A 17,908-nucleotide genomic window follows, 5' to 3' on the forward strand; every position below is an offset into this window, starting at 1 on the left:
CTTTTTAATCACCACCATTTCTTTCTTTAAAATAAAATGAAAGAAACTTAATTGAGCACAGGGTTAGAAGTTGCTTTAATTAATCCTCCTACAAATATCAAAAAGCAAATAATTGTTCCTATTTTCTTGTTAAAGAATAGAAGCTCAGAGAGCATCAGTGACTTTCTCAAGGTCAATGAACTGATAGCTTTCCATGGTTACTCAAACCTAGGCCTCTCGATTCAATTCTATACTTAATTCTCATTCTGTAAGAACCCAGAAATGAGAGGCATACATTTTAACAGCAGACAATGACTATGTCCAATAGAAATATCTGCTATTTTTCTCAAATAAATTTCTCTTAGATTCATTTAAAGGAAGTTTATTTTTAGAATTTTGAAAATATATAAGTAAAAAATAGTCTTGACCACATAAAATCTATGCTATAAAGAACTTGAATAAGGTAGTGCAGCAAAAATTAATCATTTGATGTTCAACAAATGATTGTCAACAAATGAATGTATTCATTAATTCTTTTGTTTACTTATATATTTGTCCATTGGCAGTTTTCATCAGGAAATCAGCCACATCCTAAGCAAATTAAAAGAATGATGATATTATTATATGACATAATATTTATATTAATTCTCAGAGTCATGGGAGTTTCATATGGAGAGAGACATATAAATGTCATGTAACACAATCTATATAATACAAATCTGGCAAGTGGAAAAGAAAGATTTCCTTTCATCTCTGAGTTCTTCTATCAATATTTTCTTTTTCATTGTAACATTTGTCTTTTTTCTGTGGCTTAATATAATCTTGGGTTATCTGATTTCAAATTCCGTATTTGGGTCAAAGTTCCTTGAAGTCAATGACTATCTCTAATATACCTTTACTTTTGTTACAATATGTGAAGATTTCATTGACCTTTATGGATATTTATCAGACATTAGCTGAGTTTCAATGTATATATTTAATACATTTTCAATGCACTGAAGGATTTTTAATAGCAAATAATTGAAATTTCCATAAAAATTTGACTTTTGTGCTAATTTTGTGGATGAAAATTGAGATATAAAATAATGAAGTCAACAGTTGAAAACTTCCCAATTACAAGACAGGTGTAACCATTTCCATTTAGTTAAGCATGTTTCTCAAGTAACTGAATTCTACTGCATGAAATTCTGATTTCTAATTGTGATTTGAAATTTCTCATTTCTAACTTGGGATTTGGAAAAGGAACTGGAAGCAGATTACTTAGCTTTGACTGCTTATAGTTAATTAAATAATAAAATTTCCTCCTTTAAGAATTTAGATTTTTGGTTCTACATAGGAAAGTCTTTTGTACCAGTTAACTTTTCATATATTTTGTAGTTGAAAAACTCAAGTGTAAAAGGAGAAAGATCTGAGTTTTGGACATAATTAATTTTAAATGAACTATTTTTTGTTTGTTTGGGATTTTTTCATGGCTGTTTTATGATTATTTTTCTGGATTTGGTAAACTACATTGATTCTCAAAAGTTACTTAATCACAGTTCTCTGAAGGGAAAAAATATATTCTACACTACATTCATTTGAATAGGAAAGATCTAATTCCAAATTGTCTTCCAATATTTAATCTTTCATGGTGAAGACAATAAAAACTTTATTACTAAAGCAACAATGAAAAAAAGGATGCCGTCAAAATCTAAATGTACCAATACCTCACACAATTAACAGCATCCAGTATCTCTGAAGGAAGTAAAGTTTCTAAATAAAAGAAGTTCATATGCCCCCAAAACAAAATATTAAATTAATTTTGAAAAATTTCTTCCTAAAATACATTACACACTTTTTTGGCTGAACAAAGATGCTGAAGATAGTTTCAGCTTGACTCATCATTGATTCTTAATTTTAGAAGCAGCATCATTTTTTTTTAATTTCAGTTGCTCTGCTATTCTTCTGAGATAGGTTTTTGTATCTTTGTTCTTTCTAATGTGCTGTGAACCACCAAAACAGGACTTCTGTCAAGATTATCAAGCATTATATTGAAAAAGACCTTAAGCAGTCATATTCTAGAGAAGAAATGAGGAAATGGAGGCTCCTGAGGAGAGTCCCCTGAGTTGGAAAGGGGATCTTGAAGAGTTCAGTGCTCTCTAGAGCCCATTGAATGGCTTTGGGTTTGTGAGCTCACTACTCCCTGACTCACTCACTTTCCTCTTTTAGAAAGTGGTCCAAAGGAGTGAGGTTGCCATAGTGTGAGTGTTGTACTCAAATGGTCTTATCATAATATATTCAGTATAATTTCCCTTTTTACATAAAATCTTTCTAGATGGAGCAGTTTCAATTTTGGAAAATACGGAATAATGACTTCATATACTGGGAAAGATATTCACTATTTTATTAACTGGATATCTAATGGCCTTGGAATGTAGTTTGAATTTAGATTCTAGAGGCTAATGGAGATAAGAACATAGAAGGCATTATGTATTTTTGTATAGGTTATGATTGCTGCATGTGAGCCTTATCATCCATCCATGCCTCACACCTTTCTCCAAGGAACTACTTTTTGTATTGGGGGTGTGGTATTCAATATGAATATATAAGCTTTCATATCCCAGGACTTTGTATTTGCTACTTCTCTTTTAAAAATGATGTATTTTCTTTATTTCCCTGAGAAAGGCAAGTGTGTTATTAAAAAAAAAAGTGATAATTCTATATTTCTCTATTCTTGACATTGAGCAACCTGTTTGATAATGTATATACAAGTTTTTTACACTGAGTTTGAATTTTAAAAAATTGCTTCTAATTTGGGGATTTAGTTTAGCAGAGCATTTGCCTAGCAGGCATAAGGCCTTTGGTGGGGTGGGTGGGTAGGGAGAGGACTTTTTTTTTTTTTACAAAGAATTACAGTTATTTCTTATCTTTAGAAGATGTGGATTTGGGGGTTGAGGTTCCAGCTTAGTGGTATAGCCCTTGCCTAGCATGCATGAGGACCTCTGTTCAATGTCTATCACCATAAATAAATAAAAGACATGTACTTTGCATTATTAAAACTGGCAAAACAATTGAAGAGATATAATGTAAATATCAAGATTAAAAGAAAAGATACAAACAGAAATCCCCCCAGATTTCAAATCCCAAAATTTAAATTGTAGCCTACTTTATGAACATTGACTTGTATGTTTGTATTTCTCATGGTGGTAGCAATTTAAAAGAATAAAATGGTGTAAATTTACCTTTTAAGTTGCTTAATTCAGTCCTGTGAATTTCAACAAGTTCATAAATATCCATTTATTTATTCCTAGTCATGCCCATTTTTTTTTAATTTTCAAAAGTTGAACATTGGAATTTGTCATAACTCCTGGAAGTGTTTGTTTTCTCAGGCAAAAAAGACTATCATTATATATTTGTTTTAAAAGTCATTTTCCTTTCTTAAAATTATATATTTAGATATTTATAATAAAGAAGGCAAAAAGCAAACAGAACAAAACAAAGAACTGTGAGATTACTTATGGAGTTTTTCTTATTTTGTTTGCTTAAGCAGACTTCTATGTAACCTTAGAAGTGGTTGTGGGCAGATGGTAATTTCCAAAAGTTATGATTGTCACTAGATGCCACAGCAACCGAAAGTTGAAGTTAATGAAAAAAAAAAAAAAAAAAAAGAAAGAAAGAAAAATCGTGAAGCCTCTTTGTAGCACTGCCTCCTGCAGAGGTCGCCACATTTATTTTGACTGAGCACTTGTCTTAAATCATTTTTTATAATAAACACTGGTTTTAAATAAATTCCTTGTTTTTTTGGCCCCTGGAATTGAACTTAGGGGCACTCTACTGCTAAGCTACATCCCTAGACCTATTTTGTATTTTATTTAGAGACAGGGTCTCACTGAGTTGCTTAGTGCCCCACTTTTGCTGAAGCTGGCTTTGAACTTGAGATCCTCTTGTGAGCTGCTGAGATTACAGACTTGTGCCACTGAGCCCTGATGCAATAAATTCCTTTTTACAATAGAACTCCAATAACATTCTTGATTTTTATAGAATCATGAATATTTACAATTAAGGAAAGGGTATTTAGGAATTCAGAATGCTCCCTTCTTGTGCCAGCAGTGCAATTTGGATAGAGTTTTGGCCAACTTCCTGATTTTTATCTTTAGGTCAGAATACAAACTGGGTTTGAAATACAAATTTCCTATTAGTATTAAGAAGTTACCTACTGAGTCAAGTACTTGCATTTGACATTAAAAGAAAAGTTATCCAATACCTATTTATTTCAAATACTCTTATCAAATGAATGATTTATAGTTTTGCTTCTTGGGCATTTCTTTTCTCTCACAGTTAATTTGTATATATATACCCAATATGCATTCAGAGGAAAGAAAGCCACTGTGTGCACATATACATTATACCGCTAAGGCAAAATTTATTCCTTGCAAATTTATCATTTTTGAAAAAATACATGACCAGGAAAATATTAATCCAAAGTTAATCCCATTGAAACAGTTTCTCTCTCTCTCTCTCTCTCTCTCTCTCTCTCTCTGTGTGTGTGTGTGTGTGTGTGTGTGTGTGTGTGATGCCAGGGATTGAACCCAGGGCCTTTTGTATACAAGGCAAGCACTCAACCAACTGAGCTGTATCTCCAGCCCCCAAAAATTCTTATTTAAAACAAAATTGAAAGAAATGTATTTGCATATGGAATGTTGATACAAAATGTATTTTCAAATATTATGTTCTTTATTTTCCCCCTAAATATTAGTTACCAACAACAACATCCAAGCTACCCTTTGTAATATCAGCATTTGTAATATTTTCAATGCCTTAATCACAGTATTTTCTCAGGAGATAATTCATAGTTTGGAACTGTGCCTTGTATGTTGATAAATTTATTATAATAAATGTATTGTATTCCATGGGGGGACTTACAAGTAAGGAAAACAGAAAGATATACAAGTAAAATGGCCACAAATGGATTGATCATCTCCACTAATAAATTAAACATAATCTACTGAATGCCTTATTCAAAGAGTAAGTACGATGTAAACTATTTAAACCATTATGTTAATATAGCATGTTATAAATGTTTTTTACATTTATATATGGGGAATATTTGTGAGGTTTTATCAGCAGATGTTTTGAGGATAGCACATTTAACTGATCCCTTATATAATACATGTTGCCTTTCAGTAGTTTTTGAAGAGAAAAATAAATAAATCTTCTTTTTTTCCTTTATGGAAAGCCAGCCTAAATAACAGACTTGATCATGAACCTTATTAAGTTTTAAAACTTGTTTTGACACTCTGTTATTTTCTTATAGCTGCTTTAACAAATTACCACAAGGTTGGTAGCAGATCAACAGAAATTATTATCTCATAGTTTTGGAGACCAGAAGTCCTAAATCAGTACCATCAGGCAGAAATCATGGTAACCATAGGCCACCACGCCCTGTCTGGAGGTTCCAGGGGAGAATCCATTCTTTGGCTGTTTAAGTTTTGGGTGACTACTGGCATTGCTCAGTGTGTGGAAACCTCGCTCCAATTTCTGTCTCTGTAGTCATGCTATCTTCTTGGTATGCATTTATCTAAAATTTCTCTGCCTCTCTTTTGTAAGGATACTTGTGATTCTATTTAGGGTATGTTGCCCAATACAGGATAATCCCTTCATCTCAAGATTCTCAACATGATCACATTTGAAAAAATAAAAACAAAAACAAACACCTCCCCTGCCTTCTTCACCTCAAGTGGCATTCCCAGGTTCCCTGGATTAAGATGTGGAACACAACTCAAGGGCAATTATCAACCTTCCACACCCAGCAAGTCTCTGCATCAGATATTGGGAGAGGCCCAAATGTGGTCATTGGGGATATGTACACAAATGTAACCTCTGTGATGTTTTGGTCAATTTTGTTCACTGTGGAATCCCAGTGCTTAGAATATTGCCTGACAAGGAGTGGATACCCAAAATAAATATTTGTTCAATGATTATGGCTAATAAATACTTAGTGAAAGATTTCTGAGAGGAATTATGCCTCATAGTTAAAAATTTCAACAGTGGTGTGTTAATGTAGCTTCTCAAGTCCTATTAAGGCTTCAGATTAAAAGTTTAGATTCTAGGGCCTGATGGAAGTTACTTAGTATATGAAAGGCATTATTTGGTTGTTCATAGGTTGTAATGGCTACTTTATGTACTATCATTAACAGTTGGTAAATTTTATAACTCTAGATTGATGTTCTAGAGAAGCAGTATTTACAGAAATAACATGGCATAATATTAGTCTTTGTAATTTCTAAATATATATGTTTATAAAATATAGTATTTATATTGCTATATTCATATTATATTAAATAATCTTTAAGGATTAGAATTCTAATTTTAGCCATACTATCTTTATTTAAAACTAATTTTCTATATATATGAATATATAGAACTCTAAATTTAACCAAATATAAGTACATAACAAATATATTTACTTCTATTTTTATATGTATTATAGACTGTAATCAAGTCCTACAGCCTAATCACAATATGCCCTGTGTCTGTTACTAGCATAGAAATTCATAAAAATCCTTTTTCCTAAGCTCTTAGAGCAAAGATCTGTTATTTTTAAATTTAATTAAATAACCACATATTACTAGACTTCTGGACAGGCCTCTCATCTACTTAATTTAGAAGAAAATTACAGTCCTTTCTTTCCTAATTCATTTCTCTCTTCCAAATTTCTGTTGAGTTCTGTAATCTCATATGCCTGTACTGAACTGCACTAAAAATTATAATTTGCTTACACTTTTCTCTCAGTAGATTTGCAGTAATGAAGTTGCTAATGTCTTTAATTGTCTAATTGCAAGGTATTGTTTGCTTCCTTTTTGGTAATATGATAGCTTCTTTGACAAGAGGAGTTTATTTACATTAGAAAAGCAAATCAAATTTTCAGAGTCAACTTCTGATTATGACAGTGGATATTACACTGGCTGGAACTCTGTAGACTATCCACTTTTTTTGTGTGTGAGATTCTTAGATGGTGTTCTAATCCCTTGGTTACACAATGTTTGCATGTTCTTTTATGACTCCCTGTAATTTTTCCACCAGTAGGAGGTGCTGTTATTATCTCCGTTCCCTCCCTAGAGAAGTAAGAAATGCAAATATTGTTCATTCAGGCAAATATTGCTATAGATGCATTTTAAAAATTCCTAAGAATATTGTAAAACAAAAGTTGTACAAAACAAGAACAACAGTATTTGTTTATTCTCTATCTTTGATAGCCCCTCTACTCTGAAACAAACTTCAGAGCTTCAACTACTTCCCTTAATATTGTGTTTTAAGCTTGTTGTTAAGGATTGAACCAAACCACATTGGAAGGTCTTTTTGCTCTCTCCATACTTTTTAAGGATATATTTAGTCTTTTCTCTTAAACATTCTGATATTCATATACACCCTTAGGTTGGGGGAGTAGTAGCTCAAGTCAGAGCACCTGCTCATCATGTGCAAGGCCTTGAGTCTATTCCACACCAAAAACAAAGCAAAACAACAACCAGAAAAGGATCTTGTTTCATAGAGAATGGTCTGAGAGTAAAATGTATTACCAATAAACTCTGAATCAGTCCTTCTGATAGGAATGTTTAAGAGAAAACTGGGGTGAAAAGTTGTTTGCCATAATTTTATATTTAACTTAAAAATACTGTTTTATACCACATACACTCTATTCTATAAAAATAAATATAAAAATTATGACAAACAACTTCTCACCCATAATCTATAAAAATAAGTCAAATCTCTCCCTCCCTATCAGCCATCGTTTCCCTTCTCAATAATCACTATTCTTAGGGAAATTTGAAAATTATTTTACATTAAGAGAGATACAGGTTGGAAAGTACCATTGTGTTCCCTTTTAATTATAAATATAAACTTATTAAGGATAAGTTTAACAACTTTAGTCTGCCTTTTGTAAAGAAGTAGATTGCTAATTGAAATGATTGACAGAAACAAAAATTTCTAGAGAAATCACCAAAGGGCAAAAGATCATAATATTAATAAAACTTTGAATTAGTGTCCTAATACATTCATTGCCAAAATTGTGGATGACCTTAAGAATGGATTTGAAAATATTCTTCATGAAAAACCTTGAAGCATTTCATTTGGATCTGTAATCATATAAACTGACACTGTATTAGAACTTTGGAAAGTGCTAATATAAACCTTGTTTAATGCATAGGAATATGAAATCCATATAAATGGATACAGCAATGCCATTTAAAACTGTATTTCAGATGGGATCTAGACTTTTTATCTAGTCATGGCAATACAATTTTTAGTAGGACATTGACAAATTGGTGAGTCCTAAGACAGTAGTCTAGATGATATGGATTTGGAAATGATGATGCTTAGTATGAAGAAGATTTATAGAAAGTCTGAATGCACATGACAGCATAGAGTCATATACTCATAGACTCATATACACCCTTAGGTTGGGGGGTAGTGGCTCAAGTCAGAGCACCTGCTCATCATGTGCAAGGCCTTGAGTCTATTCCACACCAAAAACAAAGCAAAACAACAACCAGAAAAGGATCTTGTTTCATAGAGAATGGTCTGAGAGTAGAATGTATTACCAATAAACTCTGAATCAGTCCTTCTGATAGGAATGTTTAAGAGAAAACTGGGGTGAAAAGTTGTTTGCCATAATTTTATATTTAACTTAAAAACACTATTTTATACCACATACACTCTATTCTATAAAAATAAATATAAAAATTATGACAAACAACTTCTCACCCATAATCTATAAAAATAAGTCAAATCTCTCCCTCCCTATCAGCCATCGTTTCCCTTCTCAATAATCACTATTCTTAGGGAAATTTGAAAATTATTTTATATTAAGAGAGATACAGGTTGGAAAGTACCATTGTGTTCCCTTTTAATTATAAATTTGATGCTTCTATTTTATTTGGATTTTTTTTTCCATATTCAACAAGGGAACTTTCTAGGTAAAACTATTTTAAGGGTTTATTTTATATTTTTTCAGGGTTGTTTTTGATAGTATTTTTTTGGTGGGGGAGTATCAATTCATGTTTCTTTTGGACAGTTTTTAAAACTTATTTTTGAGATGAATGCTTCGTATTTTTAAGCAATTATCCTCTTTTTTTCTACCCTGCTTTTCATGAATGGAATGTTTATCTCATGGGTGAAAATGTAACTATAGTAAGCTAACCCTTTTTTTCCCCATTGAAAGAAACTTGAAAACCCTCCCTGCAACAGCCCCACTTCCCTTCTTTCTTCATAAGTACTCCTGAAAGAGTACATACATAATATCGAAGTTAATAGGAACAAATGGCACCATTAAATATAATATAAAGGAATACTTATAGCTGTGATAGGATTTAGAGCTGGGAGTGGGAAAAACAGCACTATTTAAACCAATAAACATCATCAGAAATAATAACAGAATGACATACAACCTTAAAGGGATTTAAATGAAAGAACTTGAACTTTATTATAAATTATTTTGATTTGACTCTCCAGGATAAAAAATATAAAGTTCCAAAAGAGGGGTTAATCCCTGAAAGTCATAGATAGGAATCTTTTAGTCACATCACTTCTGAAATGTAGAATTGAGCCATTTGAACTTTTTCATTCATTATTTTCTTCACCATAAAAGGTTTTTTTTTTTAAGTCTCAAAATCATTCTTAACTTGTGGTGAATGTCAAATGACATAATCTATAATAAAGTTTTGCAAACAATGGAACTAAACTAAGGTAAATCATTGTAATTGAATAGGCTGATTTCTGTGTCATTGATTATTACAACTGGCTATCTGTGTTCAAACCAACTTCATTTGATTTAAAAATAAAATTACTAGTATTTTTAAATGTATAGCTTTGGCATAAAATGGCTTAGTTTAGCCAGTTACTCAGAAGTACTCTATAGATACTCCTAGTAGAGGAAGTTAGCACTAAATTTTGGTTATCACGTTTTACTTTTCAGGACATAATGACACTCTATTCTTTCTACAAACTTGTATTCATGGGGCAAATAAACTTCCTTGGTATGAAGTATCACTACTACCATTATAATACATGTTCAATCTGTCATATATTGTTTTCAGAAGTGTGCACATTATAAATGGAACTAAGCCCTAAAGATGGAGATTGCTTTCAATTGATTACATCTGTTTGCTAAGCTATTTAATTGTTGGAAATGAGTTGACATATTGTAAAGTAAACAATGAAGCTGGTTTTCAAAATGATAAAACTGTAACCTAATTCAATAAATTGAATCAGATTACACTAACACTTTTGCACTTCATTAAGGAAGTAGTCAGTATAATCAACTTGAGAGCTTTTTATTATATTCACTTGTTGATATATGGCTAAAAATATACCCAGTAGACTCAACTATTTGAAGATCTTTATGTTATTTCATACTTTAATGAAAGTTACACAAACACAATTCCTAGAGAAGATCATCATATTTTTATTGTTAATTTTAGAATACAATGAGTAGGTTATGACTCATCTCTTCAAAGGACACTGTTTTTCAAACAGCATGGTATTATGACATATCTCCTAACATGGAAGTGAATGGTTTGGCTTTTGTGCTTTTCCTTATCAGTTACTAGCTAAGTGACCTTGAGTATTATTATTTGGCCTCACTTATTCAGTCATCACAGATGAGTACTGATACCCGAAAACATCGTTTTAGAGAAGAGGAGAAAATGCTAAGAGTCTTGTCCAAAGTTTCACTATTATGTACTAGTCGATTCAAATGTTCTGATTTTAATTTATTACTTTCCTGCTTCAAGTTACCTTCTGAAATATCTTCTTCATTTATAATCATTCTTAGCATCTGCCTTATTGCCTGCTTGATAGGAATTTGTGAAGAACAAAATGAGCTAATGTATCCGAAAGCATTTTTCAAAGTGTTATAGAGCAAAGTATATGATTTTGAGTTTTATTAGGATAATTTTCAAAACAGATTTTTCACCATGTTCCAAATAGAATAAAGGTTATTTATCTCTCTGTTTGAACACATCAGTTCTAGAAATAATGGTTTCTTCCCCATACTTATGGCATCAGGTTGTAATCATTTCCTTATCTCTTTTAAATTGGTTTTGCATCTCGCCTTTGGCACAAATAAAATATTTTTCTCCTGATAAAATCCTCTTTTCATGTCAATTATTACTTTTTGATCATTATATAGAGAATTTTATGATTCATATTTAATTAATTGAAATGTGTTTTATATCATATCCGTTGGTAGAATATCATTCAATTCAGATAAAATGTATTCCCATTAGTATTCATTTAAGAAATGCGATTATTGTGGAGGGACTATTTTTCTAAATATATATTTTCTAATTATCTCAGTTTGCTTCCTGGGATGTGAGGATTTGACTTAAGGAAACACAATATTCAGTTATAAGGATTAAAGGGAATGTTAACACTTTATTTATTCTAAAGGGCTATGTAAATATAAGTTACTATTGTGGATTAGACTTAGAAATGTAATGCTGTATTATTAAGATTTTCTTTAAACATACAAAATATTCAATACTAAAGTCAATAAAGTGTTTAATTCCTCTATTAAAGCATTATTCCTTAGAAGTCAATTTTTGGAGCTCTTTTTTATCTTATTAAAACATTTGTTTTCTAAATGTGAAATGTAATATTGTAAAGGTTTTCAAAACCTGTCCTTCTATTTGGATAACTCATTCATCTATTAAAGCAGTAAAATGCCCTTTGTATTCCCTATTATCTTATATTGCTTAATAAAATCCCTCTAGGAATTATATTAGGGTGAAAATGTTTAAGTAGAATTACATTGAACCATGTTGATTTAAATGAATATAAATGCAAGTATCTCTAAATTCCAAGAAAATTAACCTCTTAATAATACAGTATAATGATATTTTGAAGTTACTTGAGCATGAGATTCATCTCAGCATACCTAACCTTTAAGTTACTTATTGAATAAATTAAATTTAAGGATACCATTCCAAGGAGAACCCGTTACCATATGACCTGTCCATATGAGTTGTCTTTTTGATTTATAATGGCAATTGCTTTCTCGGCATGAATTTCATGACATAATAATATTCTATGAATTTTTGAAATTATAGTGAGCTCCACATCAATCATCTATAATAAAATACTGTATGTATCAATTCGAGAGAACTATTGGAATGCAGACATTTTAGAAATATTCACTTTTCCCCAAATGCCAGTATTGTTATTTTAATAAGAGGGGGAAGTTGCTTCTTTGATTTTTTTAAATTGATCATGAAAATGGTCAGCATCAGGAATCCCATTAGCATTCCACCCCATCTTCTCAACAGTAATCATTTTTTTTCCTTGAATGTATTGGTTGTCCATCCAGCCAATTCTGCCTAGATCACTGTTGTTCTTGGTGTGAATTCAAGGAATATTGTATCTGGGGTTCCTATCCATTAATGTGTTAAATTTAAGGATTTAATTAAATAAGACTACTGGTATCTGTCCATGTTAAATTTATATGTCAATTCAGAACCATATAAGGTGAGATTTCAGCTGTAGAAAGAATTGTGTGCTGCTGAATTTTCTCCAGTTTCTCTTTAAAAAATATTGTGAAAATACCTTATTATAGTCTTTTATGTGTAAATATTTTTTTTTTATTCCTATCCTATAGGAAAAAAAGTTCATAGGTAGACTTTGCCCTCAGCAGCTACCTCAGTTTTTACTTAATCTCACTTAATTTTACTCCGGAAGTGGCACATCTATTAGCGTGCTGGGTTCTTCATTCTTTTGTTATATTTTATGTCATCTTTTCATTAATGATCAATACACTTTGAACCGATTTTGTATCTCCTTAATAATTTAGCATTTCTTAGGTAACATATTTGGAAACCCAATAAGTTCACTTAAAGGGAACTTTAAAAATACTTTTAAAACAGCTTATTCAAATTTACAGTCTTCATCATGTGGTTTTGTAGACCTATGGCCATACAAAAAATAATACTTTTGCAAATGAAAGATATTTAAAATCTGCTTCAAAATACAAGTACCTTTTATAGACATTCTTGCACTTCTGATGATTATTTACTGAGACATTGTCTATGTATATTCTATATAGTAGCTAGTAACAAAACATCTTATTAGATCCATGAACATTTTATTGATTAATTTCAATTACTTTTATATATGGCATTAATCTGTTCATATTTTTCACTACTTGATCATCAGTTGCTAGAATAGTTTCTATTTAAAACATTGTTAATAAATTCATTAAAAAGGGGACAGTGAAAACACTTATTGAGCAACCACCACATTGTAAAAACTTAGCAAATAGCTAACACATAATTTATTTCACATGACAACTATGAAGGAAATATTATTAATTCTATTGTACAGATGAATATATTGGCACATGAAATTTAAATAACTTGTTTCAGTTGAAGCAAAGGCACAATTGGGCATTGCTTAGGGGTGAACAAAAATAAATCTTGTTTTCATTATACCATCCATACTATTTCTGAGGAATCCATTAATCTTTTTGGTAACAATTATATTTCGAGAAGAATTAAAATAAAGATTTCTCTTCAGAATAAAGTCAAATTTTAATAGAAAATTTCAAATTATCTTTAATTTGCTTAATCTTAATATAAAACTTTACAGTACAATTTCACATATTAAACAGAAAAGTTAAATTCTTGTGTTGAAGGCATTCTAGTTACTGGCCTACCTTATGATATTTCCTTGACAATATTCTATTCCTCTTTTTAATACTGGTAGAAAGGATTACTTCAAAATAGTTACATTTTTAAGAGTTGAGATGTTCAGCATCATAATTTGAGAGCTATTTGGTATAGGGTAAGAAAAGGATATTGAAAAATAAGTTAGAAATTACAGTTTTCAAAATTCATGACCATGCTTAATTTCTTAATATTAAAAAACTGTTTTGTTTGAACTTTAATTCTAACTTATCACTATATTGAGTATTTATGCAATAGCATATTTAATATTTTTATGTTGTACTTTGCAGAATGATATAGTGCTAATTGACTAACAAATGTTTAATGTTATTAGAGTTACTTCTGAATTTTATGAATAGTTAAGCTTAGAATCATTTTACCTGTAAGTCCCAAGCACACTATTTTACTCTAAATGATTGAAAATTAATTTATTAACTTTTATTAATCATTCACTCTTGTTGCCTTCGTTTGCTGTATTGCTCATTTATAGTAAATCTCTGTTATTTTTATTTGTGCAATGGATGCATTACCTGGTGGAAACAATGTAACAGTTGGCAAGGGCAATTCAGTGTAGGCATCTTGTCTCTAAGAATTATAGTAATAACATTCACTTCTCTATGTCAAACACTACACCATTTGATATAATTTGCAAAACAGTTGAGGCTATATTTCAAATATTTAATTTTATGCTATTTTTATAACATTTTGAAAGGTAAAAAGCACAATACTATTATCATTTAATATATATTTCCTTTTTCTTTGTTAATGCTGAATTCTTGTTCTCCTATGAAATTCAAACCAGAATATCCCATATTCGTTGATTTTTCAAGTGTGGTAAATAAGTAATTCATAAATATACTACAGTCATCTCTCAATTATTTTAAAGATTATTCAAATAATTTTAAAGATTATTTAAATAATCTCTCAATTATTTCAAATATGATGAATTCAAATTTTATAATTACTATTATTCCTGTTTGTATTTTATCTATAGTAATAGTATAATTTTTGCCATTTTCACATCAAGATCTCAATAAACAGGAAATAGAAATTATTCTAACCATTTAGGGCTATTAAATAAAAATTTTACGTTTATTTTATCATTCTGCATTGTTCTGTTTTTTAACGAAACATGCTGTTTCTGAAATTCACAGGAAGTTTGGTCTTGATACAAAAGTTAACCTGTAGCTTTTTTATTTTGTATGGTATCTCTAAACCCAAATGAGAGATTTAAATATGAGGACCTTGACTTGACTCACCTCTGCTTAATTTTGACAGTTGTCTTAAAGTGAATTTAGTGTTTAATGAAATTTTCTGGACTGATAACTCAAGACCTGAAGGGAACAATTCTAGTGGTGAGAAAGTAATTTTCTGGCCTAATTACACCTTTGGCCTCACTACAAAGTCTGTCAACAAAAATGCCAGGTTTGATCATGATATTTTTTGACATGTATTCACCAATCTACTTCACACAGGAGAATATTTTACAATAGCATTTGGTATTTTCAGCTGAACTAAGATTTTACATCTGGGGATAAGGCCTCAACATACTGTTGTCAGTTGGTGGTTCACTGAAATCATTTTTAAATTTGAAAAAAATTACTTGAGTGTTAAAGAACTTTACATATTGTACTTCAGTAATCTGTATAGCCATATTATTAGATGAGATGGACATGCAAATTATGTCAAAGAGCCTAGAAGAGCTAGAATCTTGTAGTTGGAAATTTATAAAACTGGTTTCTTTTTAAGAGAGCCTTTGATTTACTTCAACCACTAGGTATTTATGTGACATGTGATTCCCTTACATTTCTGAGCCTGAGTTTCGCTATATACATTTTTCCATAGCATTTTGTTTAATTGTCAATCCTTGAATCCTTTCTCCATAAACCCCTTAACCAGAAGGCATATAAATGCTGCACTAAGGATCTATGAATGTAGTTCATGTGAACACAGGCTGAACTTTCCAAACTTGAGTTATCTGTCCTCTCAGTCTAGTTCTTTGGCTTTCTTCTCTTCTTCTTCCTTTTCTTCTTCTTGAGTTTTATTAGAAAATTTAAATGTCAAGGTTGTTAATGAAACTTGTGTTTAGCCAAGGCTGAGGCCTGTTTAGAGAAATAAAGTTAAGACGGCTGATTGATGTTATTTAATTATTGTTTCTGCTGTTTCTGATTAAAATTCCTCCTATCTACTTTTCATAAATATTTCTCTCAATTGAAAAAGTACAAACCCCTACGCACACACAACATACATGCCCTTAATCTCCACATAAGTAAAGAATTGATAGCCATTAAATATAATATCTTATTGCTGCAGGTAATCTGAAACAAATATTTGTTATATTTGTTGTATTTATTATCATGAAATATACTCATAACTATTTCAAAAGTCATTTGAGAAATACACACCTTATAAGTCATTTATTTATTCAACAAATATCATGAGTTACAAAGATGAATAACATTGCCCCTCAGTAAACTGTCATTGAAGGTACAAAGTGGCAAGTACCAAGTCAGTTATACAAAAGCACTATTTGTTTTCTAAAGGGGAAGAGAAAACTGGGAATTAAAGGAATGATTGTTGTCATCAGGTGAAAACCAGTATTTTACATTGGCTTAAAATAGGCATGCTTTGATTCAAAAATTCATTTTGGGGAACAAGTATATAAAAGTAAATTTTTAATAATATTTGTGAAAAATATTACATTTAAATAATGTAATACGAATGCTTGAAGAATCAAGACAATCACTGGCTGATTAATGAATGCGTAGTTTTCAGATTATTAGATTGTTAGTAATTTCTGCCTTTACTGCTATTTGGATTACTTATATTTCAGTTACTAAATCCTTTTCCATATATTATCTCACTTAATCCAGATAAGATATCTTTGGGTAATTATTATGGTTTCCATTTTACAGATAAAGAGTTTGGGCACTGATTTATCTTGCTTAAGATGGTTAACCTGATTGCCAATGCTGTCTTCTAAATCTCTATGCAAGAACCCTGCATGCTTATCAGCAGTATTGTATCTACTGATGGTTATTATTTTGTTCATGATTTTTTTTAAAAAAAGCAAACATGAATTCATCAATTTATTTTACTTTGTAACCTTTTAACAACCATAATTGCTATGTTCCACCTAAGTAAGCTTTTCAGTGTACAATTACCAATTTGGTGAGACTACACTTAAGTCTATTTTAAACTTGAGAAGTTATGTGGGTGTTAAAGAGCTCTATATATTACACTGTTTTGGCAACAGATTTACTTGACTTGTCCATTTATGTTTATTATGTCTTGAGGGCTCATGACAGAAAACAATCTGTCCACATTGGGTCATCAGAACTGGAAGTTGTTTTAATTAAGATTGGTTGAAAGAAGGAAAGGAGGATATTTAGAGAAGACATGAGGCTCTGGGGAAGGACCAATCACTGTGTTTGGATATTTAATGAAGAATATGGATTAATTCTTGATTGTTCCATAAGGCAGGACTGGACAAATGAGTGTCACTCATGAGAGAAAGAGACATGGGAGGGAATCCCAAATGTTAGCCCACCAAGAAACTTTGAGGACCACTCTGCTTTGAAATATCCTAAATGATATCTTGACTATTTGTGTTGTGGAGGGATTTTTCTTTTACATTGAGGAAATATTTCCAATTATTAAATTTATGATTCAATATGCCTAGGGAAAAAAAAAATTAAGGGGTCATTATTTCCCTAAAACTTTTCATTTAATATTTTACTTTTAACAATCTACTGAGTTTATATTTCTTTTGGATATTATATAGAAACAGTTGGTTGAAACTGAAATACACACATTTGATTACATCAATTTTACAAATATTTGTCTGATTACATACATGAATGTTGATATTGAGCAGTATTCTATGAATCATTCTATTGTATGGAAAATGCTTTAATATTTCAGGATAATATTAAGTATAATATTTATTAACTTATAATATATAATAATAAAATATAATAATATAATATTATTAACTAATAATATATCTCTCTTGATATTTAACTTGTCCCTTGACAGCTCTAAGAAACAAAAGAATAAAAACAATACATTTTACTTAATGGAAAATTAAATTTGAAAGATTCCAAAAAATGTATTTTACTATTTGGGATATTTTCTAGTGATTAAATTTATATTTCCTAAAGATAAAACAATGTAGAAAAACTAAAGTTATTCTTATGGGTCCTTACATTATTATCTCTCTCTCTCTCTCTCTC

At 30.6% G+C, this 17,908-nt stretch overlaps 1 protein-coding gene across 2 annotated transcripts in view; it reads left to right on the plus strand.

Moving 5' to 3' along the window:
• Nucleotides 1–17,908, plus strand: part of Dach1 (dachshund family transcription factor 1) — a 398,616-nt gene that overhangs the window by 165,848 nt on the left and 214,860 nt on the right. The window lies entirely within an intron of this gene.

The sequence above is a fragment of the Marmota monax genome, unplaced genomic scaffold, assembly GCF_021218885.2.
Source record: "Marmota monax isolate L192 unplaced genomic scaffold, Marmota_monax_Labrador192_F-V1.1 WCK01_AAM20220418_F8-fsc00049, whole genome shotgun sequence".
Classification (NCBI taxonomy): Eukaryota; Metazoa; Chordata; class Mammalia; order Rodentia; family Sciuridae; genus Marmota; species Marmota monax.